Source organism: Aulonocara sp. 'chitande type north' Nkhata Bay, linkage group LG17, assembly GCF_057382095.1.
Source record: "Aulonocara sp. 'chitande type north' Nkhata Bay isolate Kocher_YH1m ecotype deep benthic linkage group LG17, A_spYH_male_GT1.1, whole genome shotgun sequence".
Classification (NCBI taxonomy): domain Eukaryota; kingdom Metazoa; phylum Chordata; class Actinopteri; order Cichliformes; family Cichlidae; genus Aulonocara; species Aulonocara sp. 'chitande type north' Nkhata Bay.
This window is the reverse complement of record NC_141360.1, coordinates 41,875,091-41,888,174: the sequence shown is the minus strand read 5'-3', so window position 1 is coordinate 41,888,174 and position 13,084 is coordinate 41,875,091.

The window sequence follows — 13,084 nt, the reverse complement described above, 5'->3', positions numbered from 1 at the left end:
ACGCAAACGGATGTTTCTTCCCATCCTACACTCCCTTCCCCAATCGTTGTGCTGTTCCTGATTAACCATAAACGAGCAAATATTTTCCCAGTGTTCGCCAGGTTAGATCCCCATTTAATTAAACTGGCTCATTATGTCGGTCTCTGATGAGTGGAGGAGAATCAATTATTCAATTCACAAACATAGGCCGCAGGAGCTGGAGGTGCACAACGAACTGCTCATTTAATTCCAAGGACACTAATTAGCTACAAAGCAAGCACTAACTTTCCCTCTCTGTTTTCCCCCCTCCCCTGCCTTTTTTTCCAATTACCGGACACGCAGGACACTTAAAGTTTGCAAACAGAGGAGGAAGAATCGCAGGCCTGCCAGTGGGTGGTGTTTTAAGGAGGTGTTTTGGGAGAAGTAATGGGAGAGGGGTGTGGTAGGTCAGTCTTTTGCGTATCCACCCGGATTCTCTTCTAGTTAGTGAGGTTAAGGAGAAGCAACGGGCGGGGGGAGCTGATATGTAGATCACTGAATCTAAGCTTTCAGGAAAACCCCGGAGATTTGAGGATGTGTTGAGTTTGTTACTCCGACTTTTGTTGTCTGCAGTCAAAGAGCAGGCAATTATCCAAATTATTGACAGCAGATTTCTCATTTTGACTGCAAATTAAGCCTATCAATAAAGCTTTCTGATGCAAAAGTGACTAATTAACCAACGAAGTGGAGCTCTGGAGCCTTGATATAAATAAATAAAAAAATCCAGTTGGCTGCACGTTGTGGAAACACAGGGGAACTAATTAGTTTAATTATCAAAACAGCTAATTAAAATTACACAGTTGCCTAATTAGTTCTGTGCTTCTTGCTGTCTCTTTCTCCCCCTCTTCCTTTTTTCTTAGCTACCCTCTCACTATTTAATTGACAGGTTGAAATTAAATATGAAATTATAGGAGGAAAGAGAGAAGAGTGTAAATGTGTTTGTGTGTGTTTGAGGAGAGAAAGAGGAGCTGCTGCGCCAGAATCCAGCGAACGGACGACTGTTGTCCTGTCGATGAGATGATTCAGTTCCCCAATAATCTGTCACCCAGACTGAGCATGGAGAGGGAGCAGGGACACATACAGACGCTGCTGTTAATCACATAATAACGTGACCAAATACTGCTGCACTATTGTACACTTAAACCATAATTGATGTTGTGAAGTCATATACCACCCATAAATACAGTTGTAGACATTGTTGTGCTGTAATATAGGTATTTGCACGTAACATTACTACAAATCTTCTATATTTAATAAATCATTACTGTTAAAAAGTCATTTTGACCTATGAAGCTATGAAGCCTCATCTTTTTAAACATATCCAGAAAGTGATATTGTTACATCAGGTACAAATGAGATATGATACACTCAGGTGCATTTATGGGATAGAAATGTGAAAGACTTGCACTTAATATTAGCTTTACATTATTTAACATGATCATTTATACTTCTGATTAATGTCTCTGAGTATATTTTTGTCTCACGGTAGATTTGTGATTAGATGTCATGTGTTATTCCTGTTTCACTCTTAGTTGAAGTCAGACATTATTTATCATTTTCTTCTTGGTTTCTGTGTTTGTGTTCTTGTCTAGTCTGCATGTTTCCTCTTTTACTTTGAAAGGCCTTGTTTCTTGGCCTTACTCTCGCTTTGTCTTTATGTCTCATTCGAGTCAGCTGTGTCCTCATGTGTCTCCACTTCCCCTCATCACCTCGTGTGTGTCCTCAGTCTTCCTGTGTTCAGCGTTGCATCATCTGTGTTACTTTCTCTACCTCTTATCACAGTTTCCCCAGTCAAGTCATAGTTTCCCAGTTTGTGTTCAGGTTTTCTCTCAGTTTAGCCTTGTTGTATTTTCGTGAGTTTTCAGCCCTAAATCAAGGCTCGCTTTTCATCCAGTTTTGTCTCCTCGCCTCTGTCTGCACTTGTATCCCCTGCTCGCTCCACACAGCCTGCCCCGGCAGCCCGTGAAAACTATGTTGCTATGTTGTCTTTAAAATATTAAAATAATCTACTGTTGCTGTAAAACCACTTTATGACTTCATATATACATATTTATCAAAATTGCTGGTAACATAAAACAGCACAAAGTCCATTCATGGTGAACATCTGCACCAGGATGGCGCTTCCTGAAGTGCAGCTGCAAGATGTTTTGCTGTTACACAACTGCTCGTGACCTAAAGGAAAAAAAGGGCTATGAATAAGATAGGAAATAAATATGAAAATTAAAAAGGGTCAATTTAACTATAAAAATTAAAGTTGAAAATGAAATAACTGTACAACAAAATACACAAATACACAGTATAGAAATATATAAGAATGTATGAAGACATATGACGAGTATTTGCTTATTTGTTCCAGGAGGAACAAAACACGGCTGGTTCCTAAAATGACCTCGTGCAGAGGTGATCAACGTTTCACGCTTGTACACAGACGATGAAAATTGGTGGTGATGGTAATCAAGACATTTCAAAGCATCATGTCTGAAGCCAACTAACGTGCCTGCTGGTAATGTGCCGTATTTTGCACAGACCTTGATAATGTGCACTGATCAGTATTTACTTTTAAAGTCCTCATGTTTTTAAATTAGATGTTGGGTTTGTACATGTGACATCATTTTTTTTCTCTCATATTGTGAAATGTGCTTTGAAGCAAACCAATGCAGACTGTCTTTGAAAGGCTGAATGAAAATCACTCACTCAATAAATTTTATATGTATGAAGGAAAATTCCATTTGAAATTGAAATTCCCTTTGCTCAGCACATTATACTAAACTAAATCGAGGTGTGTACATTTATTAGATTTTGAATAAACTACAGTTTATTCTGATCTGCTAATAGTATTTTATTATTACATTAATATAGAACAAGGTTCAGTTTATTTTGAATGAAAATAGATGATAGAAATGTCCCCCAAAGATCTACGTCTTACGTTCTCAGAGTGGTAAATGGTCTGTATTTGTATAGCGCTTTACTTGGTCCCTAAGGACCCCAAAGCGCACAACACTACATCCACACATTCACACACTGGTGATGGCAGCTACATTGTAGCCACAGCCACCCTGGGGCGCACTGACAGAGGCGAGGCTGCCGGACACTGGTGCCACCGGGCCCTCTGACCACCACCAGTAGGCAACGGGTGAAGCGTCTTGCCCAAGGACACAACGACCGAGACTGTCGGAGCCGGGGCTCGAACCGGCAACCTTCTGATTACGAGTCAGTATGTTTTGTCTTTTACTTGAATACATTGAATCAGTACTTTATCTTTTACTGGAGTATTTTTTTAGCATACGTATCTGTACTTTGACTTAAATATAGAATGCCGGCACTTTTTCCACCTCTAATGAATGAATAAAAAGAGAACAAACCCTGAGGAACAACCACACTCAACTACAAAGAGCAGCTAACTAAGCTCTAGAGATAAAGACAAAGGAAAAACAAAGATAAATGATAAAAACTAAATATACAATAAATCAAACAGACCAGACATTTAATAATAAGTCCAAGAACTCAAGTCTAAGATCCAGGACCAGGATAGTGCTGAGCTGGTGTAACAACAAGCTAATGTTATGGGCTTTTAGAGCCAAGACAAAAACATTTTAAAATTGCATTGTGTATTTACTAGGGATGATTTTTTTCTTTTTTTTAGTGAGCTTGATGATGTGTTATAGATGTCCTGCTGCATACCTGAAATCTGCCTGAGCTTCAGGGCTCGAAGTGATGGCTGGACGTTCAGCTTCAGCCTATTCTGCTAGAAAGCAGAATTCGTGGCTCCATCAATTACAGCAACTGGTCCATCACATCTCCAACACGGTTTCTAACTGGTGGCATTATGGGGGGTTTTGTTATGTCTTTCTAAAATATTACTTTTATGCCAAATGTAACGGGATGTAAGCCTTCTGGAAGTTCAACTTTTGTCTCATGAGTCCACAGGATATTTTCTCAGTCTCAAAAAGTCTAAAGTCTTTAGTTCAAGACAGGAAGAGGTCTGGCAGAGCCAAAGCCACCACTGAATCAGAGGAAACGTTTCTGAGAGTTAACAGCTTGTGTGATCGGCGGCTCGCAGGACAACAGCTTCAATCACAGCTTGATAGTGGTCGTAGTCTCAGTTTCACCTGAGAAGACTTCAAGCTGCAGGTTTGACAGGAGAAAGGGAGGGGGAGGAGGGTGATGGCCTGTCAGGGGTTTGGGGGACTGGGGAAGGTCGTGGTCCCTTGTCCTGGTCGTTGGTGTTGTTGAGAGAGTTGGAGGCAAATAGGGACCCCTCTTCTTGCCTTAGATGTCTCTCCTTTCTGAGGCTCTTCCTCAGATGCCATGGATGTCTCTCCTTTCTGAGGCTCTTCCCGGGTGGGGGCAAATGGAGCTCCTCCTCAAGGTTTCTGCTGGGCTTTGTCTGTTCTTGGAGTACTGTTTGTTCCTCTTTATGAGATAACTCCTCGTTTATCTCAGCCTTGGCACCAAGCACAGATGGATGACGTATGGAATAAAACAAGTTGGAGGTGAACAGTTTCACCCCTGACTTGTTAAAATTAAATCCATTTGCTTTGAACAGATGCCTGCGTTCCCAAAAAATATTAAAGTTGTCGATAAAGTGCACTGAGTGGTCAGCACATGCTGATATAAGCCATTTATTCAGTGTAAACAACCTGCTGAATCTCTCGTCTCCTCCTCTGACCGGCGGTACAGGTCCACTGATGAATACAGCTGCATTCAGAGAGTTTACAGTGTTTAATAATCCAGTAAAGTCCCGTTTCAGAACCTCCGACTGTTGTTTGGACACATCGTTTGACCCTGTATGCAGAACAATGTTTGTCACAGTTGGATATTCATCTGCAATTTGAAGAATTCTCTCCTTCAGGTTGTTGACCATATCGTTAGGAAAGCAGAGGACTTTAGTGTTCTTACCGCACATCCTTTGTACATCCTTTACGGCAGAGTCACCCACAATCAGAGTTTCAGGCCTAGCCTTTAGCTTTCCCTGTGGCCTTTCACTTTTCAACAGATTTTCAGACCTTATTTCGCTGCTTTTAGATGGATGGTTGTCCGATATAGATCCAGGGTCCTTTGATAGTGGAGCAAATCTGTTCTGCAGTTTCACATTCAGTTGTTTTGGAGGTTTGTTGTTAACCTTCCTATTCACGGTTGTCCAGTCCTGTTTCCTCCCGTATACAGGGGTAGAAGAGCTTCTCTGTCTCGTAGGAAGTGAAGGCCAGTCGGTTTCAGAGATTTCAGCTCGCTGTGCCCTGCCTGTGATACGTCCTCCCCCTTCCAGGAGACATGATTTATGTCTTGGTTTTGCACCAAGACAGTCTAAGGGGGGATTATCACTTGAGGATTTATAATAATGCACAGAGTCTACTTTCTTGGTCATGTTATCTGTGCTCCTTAGCTGTGTACTAGCTTGCTCATCGCCATTGTTTTGAATCAAAGGCAAGGTTGTTTCATTTCCACACAGTCCATTTACCTCCACGTTTACTTCTAAGCGATGAATTTTTGTCTCCAGTACTGCAATCTTCTGCAGGAGGCTGTGGTAGTCATCTGTGGAGAGGGAAGGCATCTTGTTGCTAGTTAGCCTAGCGGTTAGCACCTTTCCAGGCTATTGAGGCTGCTCGGTGCCCAGACGCTGTAATCAGGCTTCAGCTGTGTCTAGGCCACAGACACACGGAGCGCTGAGGACAAGGTAACCATAAAATGTTGCTGTTTCTGTTAAGAACACTCTAGTCCTAATGATCTACAAGTGTCCAGAAGTTATCGCAGGTAAGCTCACACGGAAAAAGGGAAAAAATCAGCATAAAAATCAATAAAAATCAATATAAGAAGCAAGAAAGCCAGACGTCAGAATCAGACATGGAGGCTTGAAACGCCACCACTGGACTACTGCAGACTGGAAGAAGGTATTATGGACTGATGGATCAAAATTGGACATTTTAATTTAACCTTTATTTCTACAGGTAGTCCCATTGAGACCTAATGTCTCATTTGCAAGAGAGACCTGTTCCAGACGAACATATTCCAATTACAAATTAAAACATTCCCATTAAATAGTTATTAATAGAACAAAAAAGGCCAATGTACACAATCATGTCAAAGACAAGAACAAGTTCCCAGAGATAATTTCACACAAACATTTGAAGTCTGGAAATCAGCTGCGAGAGCTTCAAATCCTTCTGCAATGTTTTCCATGAAGACGGGGCAGAAAAGGAGGAACCGTCTTCCCAGGATCTCCTGATGTCCCGAGACCGCAGTCTATGCCTACACTGTTTGTGTAACATGCACTGTGACAAATAAGATATAAATCAGAAACAGATTTATAGTTAAAATGATACCAATGAGCCATCCTGTGTAAGACCAATGAGGACCAGTCAACCAGAGAACGTGGAGTACAGCGGTGTGTTAAAGGTTTACAGCCAGTTATAGATGAGACAGAATCCAAAGATGAATAACGTGAACAGAGGCTCTCTTATAAATGAAGTCATCATAATCCAGGGTGGTAAAAGAGTGGCAGCAGCAAGCCTCTTCCTTGCTGTGAAAGTAAAACATGATCTGTTCATGAAAAAGAAGCCCAGCTTCAGCATCAATGTGTGGTTTAAAGGATTTTCATCAATCACAATACTGAGGTATTTGTATGAGGCCACAGCTTTGATACAAACACCATGAGCAGATACAAGAGAAGGACGTACTGCCGGCACCAGAACCCTGCGATACTCCATCAGTGACCTTTTAAAAAACTCGGAGAGATCATTGAGCTGCACGTACAAGATAATTAGAGAACCAGCGGGGTGTCATGATCCACAGCAGCTGGGTGTGTTCCACTGTGGATCCTTTCCTCTGGTGTCCGCCTCTGGGTGGAGCTGCCATTCTCTCACCTGGGCAGCTCACCTGGAACTAATCATGGCAATCATCAGAGGGCATTCATGCTGGTAACAGGCTCTGTCATCTCGCTCTGCATCCTCGTACTTACCTTGCTTTATGTGCGTTAGTGTGTTTGAGTGCGCTAGGTTTTCTTGTCACGACCTCCACAGCAAGTGTAACTCTGTGTTGTTGTTGTTTTTGTCCTGCACTGTGCTAAACAAAGTGTTTGTTAAAACAACTGAGCGTTCGAGTTCTGTCTGGCACAGGAGTGGAGTCAATAACTAAGAGAGGAGTTAGCGCTGAGGAATGAGAACTGGCAGAGACTTTATAGTTTGCCAAAACCTTCTGGAGTCGTTTAGACTCTTTTAGTCAAAAACTAGTCACATTTGGTCTTCTGATGGAGGCAGTAACGTGATTACACAGCTGATGAAAACATAGCCAATCAGCATCTGTTCGCAGTCGCTGCTGTCAGCTGTTGCTCGCGGTCGCTCAGGGTGCAGAGAAAAGTTACAAACCCGAACTATAAGACGGCACCAATGTTGTTTGCGTGAGGATGAACTATTTACCAAAATGTTAAATGCAAAGCAGAATCACGGCACTGCCAGCGATAACCACTCAGCTGAAGCTTATTGTTTCTCGGGTTCTCTGTAACGTTTGGTTCTCGTGGCCTGAAGATTTCATGAATCAGCCGTTGGGTATATTTTCAAGGCTGAAGAGGTCAGAGGTTGGTGTCATCCTTGACAGTTACAGGAAAAAACTAACTGCACGTATTACTTTTACATACTTAATATAAGAGATTGTGGGAGATACTGATATATTATTTTGAGGCATATTAAATTATACTGCACATCCAGGTGTGGATGTCACCTGCTTCATTTACAGTTTTTTACAGACGCTAGGACACATGTCACAATACTTAGGTCACTTTTGCAAAACTCTTCACACAATCCTCCTAACTGACCCTCAGCCTGGCAAAGCAGTTCATTTCACATTCAAAATGCACTACAACTACCAAAACACTTCATTCAGGTCTCAAATAACCTCATTCTTCCAGAACACTAGCAAAGGTTGACAGCCGACAAACACACTTTGTCACCCACAAAACAATGACCTAAAAACACTAACAACATGTAGCATTACAGTGTTTTCTTGTGTAAAACAAGGACACATCTCTGTTTATAATTTCAATATATGTTACTGGAATGAATCAGACATCATGCAGAATTCGTTAATATTTGTTTATGTATTTTTATTTTTTTGCACTAAGTAATCCCAAAATACAAGAATTTGTATACACACCATCCACTGATACACATACAGTAGTAATGCTAATCTACTCGGTCTTCTCCATTTGGCCACAGGTTCTCATCCACATCACATCTTATGTCATCAGGGCAACACACCTAGGAAAGAATCTTCTGGCTGCCAGAATTGAAGGAGTTGAAAGATTGGAGGAGTAACACCTGTGCAGATGTTCATCTACAATGAGAATCAGCTGTGGCTGGTTAAACTGCATTTTTAGATTTAAAATATGTTTCAATAAAATATTGCTGTTGGATTTTGCTCTTTTCAAGTTTTGCATTGTGTTATTGTTTTGGCCATAAGTTTAACAGTTTTGAAAACAGTATGTAAGCACATGCAAAATGTCCTGTACGTACAAAGATTTTTGGCAGTTGTTGTGTCTGAGTGAGAAGATAATTCATGAAATTTGAGAGATGTAGTCATTGAATGCATTTTGTGCCAAAACAATGATAACTGGTCCTCAGTTTAGCCCACATAGACTTCTGTTGTGCTCACTGTGTGAGGAGGTTTGCAAACGTGACCTAAGTATTGAGAAATGTGTCCTAGCGTCTGTAAAAAACTGTAATACAAACAACACAAATCTCAGGATTGGGGATTTTAAATTTTTTTGGTAATGTGGAACATATGTGGAAATAAACTTGAATATTATCAAACATTTCCATTTAAAGTATACTCTAGAAAGCTCCCATGTAAGTCATGTTGGATGTACTTGTACATTTCTTGACCTCAACATACAATGAAAAAATGAATTTGCTGTATAAATTGTGATCCAGCTGGGGTGAACTAGTGAGGGAAGCATGTAGCCTACAGGGTGAACTGCCTACAAAGCTCTGTTGGATTTGAATGGTCCCATTTGACTCATATGAGACTATTTTGGCTTAGAGCAAAGGCAGACTTCATCAGGTCCTTTTCTGTTACAAATGCATTGCTTGCAGTTGGTTTCAATAGAAAATAATAATAGTGTTATTTTTAAACATTAGGGTCCCTGGGTTTTCTGTACTGGTCAGCAGTAACCTGTATGAGTATGGAAAAAGTATATAACATGTCCAGTTCCTCTTCTCCAATATCATGAATGGTGGATTATTTTTGTCCTTCTGATTTTCGGAAGGAAAAAGTAATTTTCATCTTGTAAGAGATTGCATTTGTTGCACCTCCCGTCCCCGGCTGGTGTGTATTGTTGTGGAATGAAAAAGGCTTCCTTCTCCATTGATACATCATTGCAGCCAACCACAATCGTTGTCTGCATGCTGTCAGCAGAGATGGCTGTGGGCCGACTGTGACACTTACAAAAAGCTTATCTCATGTTAAGTCTTCAGTGAGAGTTGTTGTTACAAAGAGAATTAATGCTGCTGCAAAAAACTATCGCCAACACAATACAGAGAGCGTGTGCGTGCGTGCGTGCGTGCGTGCGTGCGTGCGTGCGTGTGTGTGTGTGTGTGTGTGTGTGTGTACGTGTGCGTGTGTGTGTGTGTGTGTGTGTACGTGTGTGTGTGTACGTGTACGTGTGTGTGCGTGCGTGCGTGCGTGTGTGTGTGTGTGTGTGTGTACACGTGTGTGTGTGTGTGTGTGTGTGTGTGTGTGTGCGTGCGTGTGTGTGTCCTCCTTTGGTAAGCAAGGAGAGTGTGTTTCACAGCTTTAATGCTAGCCAGCTAAATGGATGACACCAGCAGCATCTCGCTCTGATATCTCAGATATCTCGAAAGTTTGAACTAAATAATGGATTGAGTGTCAAGTACGAAATTATGAGTAACTTAGGAAGTCGTCAGTTACACCATGGACATGACTGTTTTCTGCTTCTTGTGACATCAAAGCAGCAGCGAATTGTGCAGCCTGTGAACAGCAGTGAAGGTGCAGCATTCAGAGAAGAAGAACTGTGGAGCTCGGAACAAACAACACATTACAGCCAAAGCGTTTGGATTATAGAAACACCGTTTCCCCATTAAAACAGTGGCAACACTCAAAGATATACTATCACAACGTGGCGATCGTGGCTCAAGAGTTGGGAGTTCATCTTGTAATTGGAAGGTTGCCGGTTCGAGCCCCGGCTCCGACAGTCTCGGTCGTTGTGTCCTTGGGAAAGACACTTCACCCGTTGTCAGAGGGCCCAGTGGTGCCAGTGTCCGGCAGCTTCGCCTCTGTCAGTGCGCCCCAGGGTGGCTGTGGCTACAACGTAGCTGCCATCACCAGTGTGTGTGAACTTTGGGGTCCATAAGTAAAGTGCTATACAAATACAGGCCATTTACCATTTTTACCCAACTTATTTGTGGGTCTGAGCAATCAGCAACATGATTATGAGATACAACATTTCACTCAGACACAAGTATAAACCATCATAGTCTGTGTCAGAGATGAAAAAGCATACGCTCACTCATCAACATCCAAAGGATCTCTTTAACAGTTCCTGATATGTTGGTTTCAAAATTGCACCTTTCTGTGAATGCAAGGTTCAACGATGTGTCCGTCTGTTTCCTGACACTGAATAAGGCCAGTGCATCATGTAAAGTTCCTTTGATTAGCCTTGCATGTGTTTTTGCATCCAAAAACAATAAGCTGCATAATCCGCCTCATTTCTGTTCCCATGTTCATAGCTGGTCTGTTCAAGACTGGAGAGAAAGCAGGAAATGCACAGGAAAAAAACGAGTTCCAGGACCAAGGTGCCTGTTTTTGAGTGGAACGTTTTGTGACGGGGGAGAAGAGAAGGTGATAATGAGAGCAGAACTCCTTTCCAAGACAGCCACATTGTTTTAATTGTTCCGTCCGGAGAACAGAGGGAGAAAAAAGCAGACTGTGTTTTCTCCAGCCAGTGCTAAAAAAAAGAACAAACCTGGCTTTCGCTGGCAGTGTGTTGGAGCAATTATGTACAAACCCTGTAATTATGCGTATCTTTTGGAAACATGTAAAAGCTGTATGGAAATGAGACTGGGCTGTTTAAACAGCACCCCCCACGGCTGTGCATTGTTTGATATTTTAGGCAATTTTAGCCAAGTAATGAGGAGTTTAAGACACGGTGCTGTTTGGCTGCACGTGTTTATTCATGAAACGGTGCTTGTGTACAGTCATGAAGGAGGCGCGCTGCTTCCATGTAGACATTAGCTGTGAGCAGAAATGCAGCACAAACATTTTCTTAGCCGAGCTCCACATCCCCCACTCCAGCATGATTTCCATACATTTTGTCCTCCACAAATTCAATGCTCTTTCCTTCCTGCTTCTCTTCACTCATCTCTGCATGTACTGGGTCCCACCCTTAATTAAGTCTGCTGGGGTTTAAAGCGTTGAATCTTGTTTAAAGCGCATCTCAGCACATTTAACAGGACTGGTAGAGTGTGCGTGCTAATCAGGATATCCGTAGCTGCTTGGCAAGGAGCGTTAGCCAATAACAGCCTGATTTCAGACGTATTCCTTCAGTTTTTTCCTGAATGTATTCTTTAGAGAGGGAGTCATTATTTCCAGCTTTCATACAGTATGTATCTTTTGTAAAGACTCAAGGCTCCAGCTGCACCACAAGTTCTTATCAGAGCAAAAATTAAATTACTTTTATCAAGGTTATTTCTTAGGCTACATAGGTAACCAAGGTAAAACCTATTCTGCTCACCATTGTGTCCCTTTGCATGTATCTCTGTGCCAATAATTGAGCTGCACTTTTACCAGAATATTGTGTCCTGAGCTGCAACAATGTAGCAGCACTATGAGAAACCAATAATGGCACCATCGCTGCAGCTCACCTTGGGCTGCGCACCTGTTACTGTGTTTCTATTCTGTGCTTCCAGTGACATTTAAAATGGACATTTTCAGCCTTGATAACAGGTCGGTGGCACGGCTGCAGCCAGGAATCTGATGAAGGCGATTTAAATGCCTGCAAAGTGGTGAGATTAACATTGAATAAGTGTAGCTTTGTCACTGCCTTTTTCTGCTCGAGTTATCTGGATTTGTTCACCTAGACCAGGGGCCAAAACTCAAGGCACACTTTAGGTCGCGGGCCAAACAAGAGAAACATTTATTGAACACACTAAAACAATGTTTTTTAAACATAAATATGAATAAGCTTCACTTTGTGGTTTTGCTCTGGTGACAAACGTCTGCTGAAATGTCAGATTCTTCTTTAGCTCGTCTACTTTCTGTAGTTTCTGTGTTTAGGTTTTTCAGCTTATCCTGACGTTTTGTCTCGCAGTGCCGTCTTAAATTAAATTCCTTCATTACAGCCACATTAGCTCCACTAATAAGACGCACGGTTTACCAGCATGTCTGTAAACATATATTCAGTCTCTGGCGCTGAAAGGCTCTGCTTTCAGAATCAACTTTTCTCTCCACCATTGTGAGCGGCGAGCTGCACAATAACGTTCAGCACGGAGGCTGCAGCGCTGCATTATGGGATCTGTAGTTTGTATATTATTAGCGCCTCACATCGCCGGGCCATGCATGACAATAATAGTACATCTGTATAAAATGATCTCGCGGGCCGGATATAAATGTCCGCCGGGCCGGATGTGGCCCGCGGGCCACGACTTTGACACGTGATCTAAAATAACAAGCAAATCCTTGAACTTTAGGGGCGTAGGTATTCACGTCCACTCGTGTGATTACATTCATTACATATGAATTCATCAAACCATGTGCGTAGAACTCAACAGCCGTGCACACAGAGAAGCAACCGCACACATGAGTGTTTGTGTTTCCAGTGCTGCAGCAGATCTATGCTCTTGAGGGTAACTCTGTGCTCGGAGCTGAATCCCGCTCCCGTTACTTAACTGACTTTTGACACTTTGGCAAAGCCCAAAGGAATGGGTCCTATTGTAATTAGTCCCTTTCAAAGCAGTGACCCCACAGCCACGGATAAAAAGGTCCAGGTTACTGCTTTAACTGAGCTAAGTGGGACTCATAGTCCAGCAGAGGTATCGTTTCCCCTCCACTCCAGGGATGG